Here is a 12,023-nt window from a genome sequence, read left to right on the forward strand (position 1 = left end):
ATGAGAAGTCTTGCAATTTCTAGTGAGGACTGTTGGAATGTACTCTAGGGTGCCAGGCCTGATCCTCCACGTAAAAAAAATCTTACCACTTAGACCACCATGCTAGAGAAGACACAGTAGTATTTCAGTCAATGATCCCACATAGGCTCAGCTTTCTAGCCCTCACTATCAAAGTGAAGCAGTTTTGACTCTCCAGACCTGGCCATCTGCCAGTTGAATGCTAATGAGTGATCCCAGTCAATGCCAAATTCCTCATCTATAAAATACTGAAATATAATAGAGCAGTTGTTGTTTTATGCCACGACGATTTTTGGCAATTTGTTACACAACAGTAAATAACTGGGATAAAGGATTAAAAATATAAATATGAGGGTTATCTACATGCAAATAAACTTTAAGGGCATGAGTGCAATTATTATGTAGGTATTCTTAGCCTTTTGTATGCCATAGAACACTTTGGTAATCTAGAGATTTCTATGGATCCTTCCACAAAAATAATTTTTTAAGATGTAAAATATAAAATCTATAGTATTACAAAGAAGCCAATTATCCTGAAATAGATTGACAAAGTCATCAGCACTGATAAAGAAGAGGTCTAAGAACTGAACTCCAAGACACTCAGGCTCAGATGTTTAGAAGTTTGCAAACTGAATTTATCCAACACAGAAAGGTGAGACAGAATAACCATGAAGTGGGAGGAAAATTAGAAGATTTCAGTGTCATAGGAGCCAAATGTAAAAGGGATGAAAGGGAGAACATGATTAATTAGTAAGCTGAGGAAATTAGGTGAGAGGTCCTGAATACTTCAGGGTGTGGCACATGGAAGTCCTGAGTTTGAGTCCACGTTCTAAAAAGGGCTTGGTGTTAGCATAAGAGGATGTAGAATGTGTGGATGGCCTCATCTAAGGTCATGTCCCTTTCCCAGGGCAACCCATAGCCAAATGGATGATCAATATGTGGATATAAAGACCTACCCCTCTCATTTCAACTTGGGACAATTCTGATGGGTCATCCCAGCTTTAGATGGAGACATACTGGTAACTGAGGTCTCTAATGTGACCACATCACAGGCTAACTTCCTCCTCTATCCAATCTTAATTCTCTCCTTCTCCTTCATAGATGTGGCACGACATGCAAGAGGACTCCCTAATAAAACTCCTGCATGCTAATCTCTGAGTCAGCTTCCTGGGGGGACCCAACCCACAACAGTCTTTCAGCCTGCTTTGAAATTTAAAGACTGTATAAGTCAGGTTAGGAGTCTGGACATTATTCTGAGGATAAAGTGGAATCATTGAAGGATTTTAACAAGGGGTAATGTGATCAGCTGTGGTTATTAAATCCCCAGGCTACAGTGTGGAGAATGGACTCAAAAGGGCTTGATTGGAGATAGGGACACCATATATACAGACACTGAATTACACAGAAACATGATAATGCCATGAATTTGGAAATGTGACGATGGAGATGGAAATAAGCTGACAAATTCTAGGAATATTTAGAAGGCTCAAAGAAAAGGACTAATTTATTATATATGATGACATGAAATAGTGGAAAGAGTCAGAAATGATGTCCAGGTTTCTGGATTGAACAACTAGTGTTCAATGCCAACTAGTCACAGCTTTCTTTAAAAAGAGAAGCCCACATAAGAAAACTGCCCCATCTGCAAGTGGCTCTTTATTGTCCTTATGCCTTTTCTCCTCCCTCTTAGGCCAGCAGCTAAGACAAGATGCCTACAGTTGCCATCTTGAATCATGAGATACCTTAAGGATGGCAAACATGTGCTAATATGGCAGACAGAAGAAATACAGTAGCTTGAAGCCCATATGTTATCAGATTGCCGCTGCGCCAACCCCACGAACGTTTACCTCCAGATCTCTTCTGCAGGAGAAATACATTTGTGTGTTTTTGAGTCATCATTGTTTTAGGGCATTTAGTTACATGCTGCCCAACTAATCCTAATTAAAGACACTTGTCAAATTTATATTTTAAACTATAGTAATAAGGCCAATTATTCAATCTCTGAGTCATGTACAAGAATCTTCAACAGCATTATAGTAGGAGAAAGATGGGAGATCAGAGAAGGAATGGACAAGAATAAAGACACCTCTTGTAGTGCTTAAGGGTTACTTTTTTATACCATGCATTACAGGGAGAAGATGATTGCCTCACAGAGTTAGAAATGGTTGCAGAATAAGATTTTGAAAACCAATTAACAAAAGGCACAGTAATATCTGATAAAGTGGTCTGAGTGGACCATTTTACCCTTTGGACTTTTTTATATGAATTTAACAGGAGACACTTTGTCCATAGTAAGAAGAAAGGGAAATCTATATATATTTAATACCTATAATGAGTTAACTTCTTCCACATACATGAATTTAATTAAACCTCACACCTGGGATAGTGGGTATTATTTGCTACATTTTCAAATAAAGAAATCGAGGCTTATAGATGTTTACTTGGCTTGCCCTCAGTCATAGTGTGTATAAATAATGGAGTTGGGGTTTGAACCTCTGTCTTTTGGGCCCCAGAGCCCTCATGCCTCCCGACTCCTCATTCCACACAACCAACTACAGAAACGCATTCTCAAAGGCCCAAGATCTGTGTTCCTCATCACATGTCTGAAGATGGTCTACATATTTATTTCCTTTGGCATACTGCCTTTACTTTTTAAATTTTCTGATATTTTGGAAACTTGAGGCCCATTGCTCTAAATCCATCTTTATTTTTTACAGGTCTTGTTTTCAAACCACAGTTTCCTATTCACAAGGTGACAGAGGTTCCTACTATCTCCCCCAACCACTCTGACTGGCTGGAGCCTGTCCTTCCAGTGCTAACCAAATGCAGGTGACTCAAACTGAGATTATGACCCTCTCATCAAACCAGCCCAAGAGAGTGGATGGCCTGCCTTAGCCACACCCAGTTTTCCTTCCCAGACCTTTTCTCATTTACTAAATATGACCTCAAGTTTGCTCCACCTCTCTGCTCTCACTCAGTGAATGTCATCACCATCCATCCTGTTGCCTAAGCCAGAATCTTCTGAACCATTCTTAACACTTCTTTGTCTCTCATCCACCACATACAAGAAATACAAAACTCCTCCTTCCTTACCTTTTAGGTGTAAAATTAATCCATCTCCTATTTCAGGCCACCAGTCTCTCAATTATATTATTGCTAATTTTTCTTCTTGCTTCCAGTCCATTCCATGACTTAGAGTGGTCACTCCAAAATGCAAATCATGTTATATCACTCCCCTTTTTAATTTTTATTGAGATATAACTTAAAAAGATGTTACTAAAGTACCCAAATGGAGGTGTAACTTAGTAAAGTGCCCAAATCTTAAATATATGACTTAATATATTTTCAATTATGTATACCAGATCAAGATGTAAAACACTCTGGCATGCTAGAAGGCTCACTCATGTCCCCACCTGGGTCATACTCCACCTCCAAGGTAACTACTATTCTGACTGCTGTCACCACAGATTAGTTTTGCCCACTTTAAAAATTCATATAAATGGAATCATACAATAGAGGTTCTTTATTGTGTATGAATGACCCTTTTACTCAATGTCTGTGATATTCACCCAGTATGTAGCATATATAAGTAATTCATTCTTCTTTATTGCTATGTAGTATTTCACCCTATGAATACACCTCAATTTGTTTACTTCTTTTTACTGTTGATAGGTATTTTGATCATCTGTAGGTTTTTGGTTTTGTTTTTTTTTTAAGATTTTATTTATTTATTCATGAGAGACACAGAGAGAGAGAGAGAGAGAGAGAGAGGCAGAGACACCAGCAGAGGGAGAAGCAGGCTCCATGCCGGGAGCCCGAAGTGGGACTCGATCCCAGGACCCCAGGATCATGACCTTAACCAAAGGCAGATGCTCAACCACTGGGCCAACCAACTGCCCTGGATCATCTCTAGGTTTTAGATATTATGAATACAACGTTTCAACATTTTTGTGTATATAAGTTGTTTGACGCATGCCTCACTTCTGTTGTTACATAACCTAGGGTGGAACTGCTGGGTCATAAAACATTAGTAGGTATTGTATATGAGAATTGTAGTCACTCCATATCCTTATCAACTCTTGGTATTGTCAATTTTTCAATTTTACTCATTCTGACTTTCCAAAATTTTTTTCTATGACACCCCACCTAGATAAAATCTAAACTCCATAATGTGATAGATGGAGTCTTCATAATCTAACTTTTGCTTACCTGTCCAGCCTTATGTCTAATCACTATCCTCCCTGAATTTTAAGTTCAACTACTTGTGGATCTTTGAGAGTTCTTTGGTTGAGTTCATTCTATTTTTCTCCTGGCCTCCACACTATTCATCTCTTGTGACTTTACATTCAGATTGAGTCCTTGTCATCCACTGAGTCTCAGCTTAGTCACTATGTTCTAAACTTTACAACCTTCAAGATTCACTAAAATGCCCTTTAAAGCATGCCCAGGGTTCCACGTATTTACTCTTTTATTAATATGCATCACACTACATTGTAACTGCCTGTCAACTTGTCAATTTTTCCTAAGGAGAAGGACTGTATCTTGTTTACTTTTATATCACAGTGCTTAGAAGAATATGGGCACACAATAGGTACTCAACAATATGTGAGTTAATGAACAAATTAGTGAATTAATCAACTGAGTATCAATGGAGTAATTCAAAATATTATTATTAGGAACTAAATTATGAGGCTACTTTGGGATTAATATATTGGTTTCTGGGACACCTAGGTGGCTCAGTGGTTGAGCGTCTGCCTTTGGCTTAGGGTGTGGCCCCAGAGTCCTGGGATCGAGTCCCACATCGGGCGCCCTGCATGGAGTATGCTTCTCCTCTGCCTGTATTTCTGCCTCTCTCTCTCTCTCTCTCTGCATCTCTTATGAATAAATAAATAAAATCTTTTAAAAAAATCACTAATAAGTTCTAAATAAATTTAAAAATCTATATATATAGGTTTCTAAATTCTAATTCCTTAGGTTGCACTTTTGACAAGTGATAGTGAGGGAAAAAACATAGTAAGTCTTAATTCATTATTTAATCCATCAAATTAAATCAATCTCAACTGACAGGAGGGGATGAAAATTTTTCAAAATACACATGCCTCCAAAGATTCAGTTCTTGCAATTCTCAACCAAGGCAAAATATTGGAAAAAATCTGGAAAGCTTTCAAAAAATACTGATACCTGGAGACCCAACTCTGGAGTTTCTGATTTGGGCCAAAGTAAGTCTTTTTGAGGCTTGCTCAAGGTAAAACAAAATAGGGCTACAGTCAGAAAGTTCTGGGAAAAGTGATAATTGACAAGAAATGAGTATAGAAAAGCCAGTAGACAGTTATCTTTATGCTTCTTGAGCTGTGAAACTATAGGGTTTGTCATGTTTCACATTAAACTATCATTTTCAATGGGAAACCTCCTGTAATGTGGAAAGAAGAGAATTTTATATATATATATATATATATGTACATATATACATATATGTATATATATATGATAAGGTGATATTGTAAACAACTGCTCTTAAATTGGAACATCTGTTAAGAAAATAAGAAATGTGGCTATCTGGCTGGTATATATAATGTTAATATAGATTCTAATATTTTGAGTGTGAATAACCCTGTGAAATGTGTCAAGTAATAAAGTATGAGCCGTAGAGAATTGGACCCCAAATATTTAAACTGAGTCTATTGAGGAAATATTGGTGTCAATTCTTCTTTCTTCTAAAGGCCCTTTTAGATATAAGTAGAATGTACTGGCAAGAGTCTCCCCACTCCTCCATTGAGCCCACAACTCCTGATAAACAAATTCCTCTTTTTGACTTAGGTAGCAAGGCTGGCCTCATTAGCTTGGTCATCAGGCTGACACACATGTTCTTTTTTTTTTTTTTAATTAATTTTTATTGGTGTTCAATTTACCAACATACAGAAAAACACCCAGTGCTCATCCCATCAAGTGTCCACCTCAGTGCCTGTCACCCATTCCCCTCCAACACCCGCCCTTCTCCCCTTCCACCACCCCTAGTTCGTTTCCCCGAGTTAGGAGTCTTTATGTTCTGTCTCCCTTCCTGATATTTCCCAACATTTCTTTTCCCTTCCTTTATATTCCCTTTCACTATTATTTATATTCCCCAAATGAATGAGAACATACACTGTTTGTCCTTCTCCGATTGACTTATTTCACTCAGCATAATACCCTCCAGTTCCATCCACGTTGAAGCAAATGGTGGGTATTTGTCGTTTCTAATGGCTGAGTAATATTCCATTGTATACATAAACCACATCTTCTTTATCCATTCATCTTTCGATGGACACCGAGGCTCCTTCCACGGTTTGGCTATTGTGGCCATTGCTGATAGAAACATCGGGGTGCAGGTGTCCCGACGTTTTATTGCATCTGAATCTTTGGGGTAAATCCCCAACAGTGCAATTGCTGGGTTGTAGGGCAGGTCTATTTTTAACTCTTTGAGGAACCTCCACACAGTTTTCCAGAGTGGCTGGACCAGTTCACATTCCCACCAACAGTGTAAGAGGGTTCCCTTTTCTCTGCATCCTCTCCAACATTTGTTGTTTCCTGCCTTGTTAATTTTCCCATCTTCTACCCCCAAAAATTTCAAGGCATTTTTCCCTCCTTAAACTTCCTCCTTTAGAAATTTGTGTGCCAGTTGTTAAATTAGTATTTTCCTCACTTTATTACAAACATTTGCCAGAATTGGCCCTGACCTACTTTCCTTACTACTTCTAAACTTAGCTCCTGGAGCACCTAGATGGCTCAGTTGAGCATCTGCCTTTGGCTCAGGTTGTGATCCCAGGGTCCTGGGATCGAGTCCCACATCAGGCTCCTTGCAGGGAGCCTGCTTCTCCCTCTGCCTCTATCTGTCTCTGGTGAATAAATCAATAAAATCTTAAAAAAAAAATAAAAGAAACTTAGCTCCTGGCTTGCTTCTCTCTCTACCTCCCCTGCACTCTACTATGAACTGTGGAGCAGAGAGGAAAGGGAAGGAACAAGTGGAGACAGGACTTTTCAAAGAGGAATTTGGGGGGAAGTTAGTGTCTGTAGCTTAGGAAAGAAAAATTGGAACACAAAAGGGAGACCGAAAGTATTTGTTCCTCTTTGCTGTATGTGGGCCCCTTTCTTTCCTTCTCCCATCTCTCTCAGGCAGTACTGGTAGTCCTTAGGTTTGGGTGTTCCAGCCTGATCCTGACTTTCATTAATATTTTGGTATTTTGTTCAGCATGAAGTTGGGTGGGGTTTTTTTGTATTAATTTTTATAACAGCTTTATTGAGATATAATTCACATAGCATAACATTCATCCTTTTAAAATGTACAATCCAGTGGTTTTCATTATATTCATAGAGCTGTGCTACCATCATTATCTAATTTTATTTTATTTTCTTAAAGATTTTATTTACTTCTATTTTAGAGAGAGTAAGAGAGCATGAGCAGCGGAGGACCAGAGGGAGAGGGAGATAATCTCCAGCCGACTCTGTGCTAAGCACAGAGCCCAACTTGGGATGATCCCAAGAGGCTAAGATCATGACCCAAGTGAAAACCAAGAGGCAGTCGCTCAACCTACTGAGCCATCCAGGTGCCCCATCATTATCTGACTTTAAAACATATCCATCACCCAAAACATTAATTTTTATTTAAAGAAATAAATTATATTAAATATTACTGAGTGTATAATATATACCCACTGCCTCTACTCAGCTTTCATATCTGACACACATATCTGGAGCTATCACATACTCCCCATCCTGGCCCCAGGGATATCACTCATCTTTATTTTTTTTTTTTTTTAAGAATTTACTTATTTATTTATTTGCGAGAAAGAGAGAGAGTGAGAGAGAGACAGGCCCATGTGTTGAGCAGGGGCAGAGGGAGAGGGAGAGAGAATCTCAAGCAGACTTCATGCTCAGTGTGGAGCCTGATGCAGGTCTTTGTAGGGGAGGTAGGGGCCTTGATCTCACAACCCTGAGATCATGACCTGAGCCAAAACCAAGAGTCTGATGTTCAACTGACTGCCCTACCCAGATGCCCCATCACTCATCTTGCCTCCACTCTCCTATACCTCTTTATCTCTCTGCTACTCCCCACCGCCTATCTCATTCTTTCCCTCACGCTACAACATAAAAGAGTGGAGGGACATATAAGGATTCCAGGGTTGTTGGCGGGGAACGGTTATGTTTACCACACCCACAAACATTCTCTTTCATGTTGAAGGACTAGTTTGGGTTTCCATGAGTAACTGTACTTTTGGGTGACACTCAGAACATTTCCCCCATGGACATGTAGTCACTTATTTTCAACTGTTATACCGTGTTCCTTTTTCAAAAAGCCAAGGAGAGTCTACCCATACAGAAACAGAAACATATAAGTCAAAGATAAACTGAAAACTTAAGACCTTTTTAAGTTCTATGAACAGGAATCACTTTGTCTTTATATCCTACAAGATCTGAAATCAAAAGTAGTTGTCACATCATTAATATGTGCATGCAACCATTACACATCCTAGGTCTCAGCAGGGCAGCATTCAATACCATAGGCAAATTTCAAGCTGCAAAAGAAAAAAAAAAAGGTGTGTGGAGAGAGTCATTAGCATCCTTAAATCTTAGGGCTAGAAGCAATCTAACAATTCTCACTGCAGTCCAGGAATTTTGTCTGTGGCAACAGCTTCTTACTAAGTGGGAATCAGCCTCCTCCTGAACACTGCCAGGGTTGGGCAGCTCTTGACTTCTCATACTACCACTCCAATTCTGATGGTAGAAAATTTGACGAGTTGTTGAAGCTAAAATTATTTTCCTAAGCATTAATACTATTGGTCCTACTCCTCCCAGAATAAAATAGGACACTTTATTCTAACAGTCTATAGGAAATTTATTCTTTATTTAACTGATTCAACAAATACCTAGTAAACTCCACTGGGTGTCATACAATCCAGTAGCTACTGGGGAAATAATGGTGAGAAAACCAATCACAATCTCTATTGCAAAATTTAGTAACTGTGACTTCTCTAGGGTACTTGGAGATGGAAATGAAGGAGAACTTGAATAAATGGGAAGAATTGCTAACATGAATTGGGAAAGATAAGTGATTGCTTAATAAACTCAGGATACATCTGTTAGTCATTTCTGCTCTCTTGTTGACATGGGAATTAGAGCAGAGACAGAAACTGCAGGAGCCAGGATTTGAAATTAGGCAAGACCAGAAGACAAAAAAACCCTGAAGACATGCCAGTGGATTCCAAGGAAATTGATGGTAGGCATATCATAAATGTCTGGGGCAGCCCAAGGTCCACAGGTGTCAATGATGGTGGGGTTGCAAGATAAAATACAGGATATTAAAAAAAAACCAGGATATTCAAATAAATTTTAATTTCAGCTAGACAACAAATAATTTTTTAGTATATGTCATGCAATATTGGAACACACACTAAAATACTACCCATTGTTGGGATCCCTGGGTGGCGCAGCGGTTTGGCGCCTGCCTTTGGCCCAGGGCACGATCCTGGAGACTCGGGATCGAGTCCCGCGTCGGGCTCCCGGTGCATGGAGGCTGCTTCTCCCTCTGGCTGTGTCTCTGCCTCTCTCTCTCTCTCACTGTGTGCCTATCATAAATAAATAAAATAAAATAAAATAAAAATACTACCCATTGTTTATCTAAAATTCTAATTTAGGGGATCCCTGGGTGGCTCAGCGGTTTAGCGCCTGCCTTTGGCTCAGGGCACGATCCTGGAGTCCCGGGATGGAGTCCCACGTTAGGCTCCCGGCATGGAGCCTGCTTCTCCCTCCTCTTGTGTCTCTGCCCCTCTCTCTCTCTATGTCTATCATAAATAAATAAATATTTAAAAATAAAATAAAATTCTAATTTAACTGGGCATCCTGTACTTTTATTTCTAAATCTGGCAACTTTACATGATGCCAATAAGAGGTGAGGAAGACAAGATTCTCCAATTTGTGTAACTTGCCTTTTCGATTCACTAGTAAACAGGAAGTAAATGGAGTCAAACTGAAGAACCCAGAGCCTCAATAACCACTGAATAGAAAGAAACAGGAGGAGGTAAGACACAGGGGAGTGACAAGTGGCAATGAAGCTAAAGCCAGTGACCCTAAGGCCCATTCCTGGCATGGAGCCCATATTATAGATCACACAACTTGTTTTATTGTCAAACCAAAATCCATTTCAGATCATGTACATATCTTAACATTTGGGGCAGCTAAAAATGAGGTGGAAGGGAACCAGAAGCTATAGACCCCCTTAACTGTCCTATCACATTTTTGGGCTGAGTTCTAGTTCACTTTGGGATTAACCTGTAATCTGAAATTTTATTCTTTTTTTCTAGCTATCAATATAGTGACATTGTTTGCTAGCTCATTTTCACAGCAAATCTTCCTTTTAGAAAACTCCAACTGGTCTAAGAAGAAAAGGATGTTTTCTATACCCAGGATGAGCTACATAATTTGTGGGTCTCAGTAGAAAATGGAAATGCCAGGCCCCTTATTTAAAACTTATGAAAAAAAAAGGAAAAAAAAAAAGAAAACTTACGAATTTCAAGGAAACATTAAACCAAGTACAGGTCCACCTAAGGGCAGGGCCCTGTATATACCCATGAAGTCAACCCCTTCCATACCTTAGTTACAATAGAAAGATAAAATCTGTGTAGTGGAGCAAAGGTCTGGGATGTAAGAAATCTGAACTCATTTTAATTCACAGGGATAGGGCAGCCCCAGTGGCCCAGCGGTTTAGCACCACCTTTGGCCCGGGGTGTGATCCTGGAGACCTGGGATCAAGTCCCATGTTGGGCTTCCTGCATGGAGCCTGCTTCTCCCTCTGCCTGTGTCTCTGCCTCTTTGTGTCTCTCATGAATAAAGAAATAAAATCTTAAAAAAAAGAAAGAAAGCTTAAAAAAAAAAGAACTCACAGGGATAAAAATAAACTGTGCAGAGATAGGGAGCACAGGGAGGACAGACATGGGGATTGACTAGCTATTGCTACATTCCTCTTGAGTTCTTGTCTGGCTCATACTGACCTTGGGATAGCAAGACTCTTCCTAGTTGTTATTTTCCAAGTTTTTTTCACCACTTTCATCTGACATGGTGTCTAGACCCTCTTCTAGTTTGCTGACCTCTCAATGTCCTTCTCCCTCCATCCACCTTACCTGTTTGCCTCCCCATAGAAAATCATGTTTCAGATATGATAACACACAGTATGGTATGATAATTCATTCCTTTGATCTGGACCCTACTTTTAATTCACAGTCTAATAATATGTTAGCCTTTTCAACAGCTGCTTCATGCTTTGGGCTTATATTAAGCTAATTTTCAATTAAAACCTTCAATCTAGTCCACATTAACTAATCCTAGTCAGAACTTGAGTTTTTGCCGGTTCTCTTTACATTTAACACGTTGGACTTTACATCTGTCTGATTTAAATTTCAGCTTGCTGATTTCATGCCAGCATTCCAGCCAATTGAGATCATTTTGGAAACTGAATCTGTCATCTATGCCTTTGTACACATCCCTGTTAAAAGTGCCTAACAGGGCAGGGCCAAGGACAGATAGGATCCTCCAAAAGAGACTTGCTCCTGAGTGACACAGAGACAATAATGATCCCACTCTTCTAGGGTGGTTGTCAAGTGTGGGAATATGTGAGGGATCGTAAGAGGAACTTGGACATTCCTTGAGAAGTGAGCAGTCTGAAGAGTAGCTTGAAATCTTTTTTCAGGTACAGTGTTAGAAGCCCAAATCACTAGCAGAAAAATGTAAATGCCCAAAGAGATACTGGCAGGTATTAGACATAAATTAATAAGGAATTTAGACAAAAGAGGGCAGCCCGGGTGGCTCAACGGTTTAGCACCGCGTTTGGCCTAGGTCGTGATCCTGGAGACCCGGGATTGAGTCCCACGTTGGGTTCCCTGAATGGAGCCTGCTTCTCCCTCTGCCTGTGTCTCTGCCTCTCTCTCTCTGTGTCTCTCATGAATAAATAAATAAAATCTTTAAAAAAAAATTAGACA

Source organism: Vulpes vulpes, chromosome 12 (assembly GCF_048418805.1).
Source record: "Vulpes vulpes isolate BD-2025 chromosome 12, VulVul3, whole genome shotgun sequence".
Taxonomy (NCBI): domain Eukaryota; kingdom Metazoa; phylum Chordata; class Mammalia; order Carnivora; family Canidae; genus Vulpes; species Vulpes vulpes.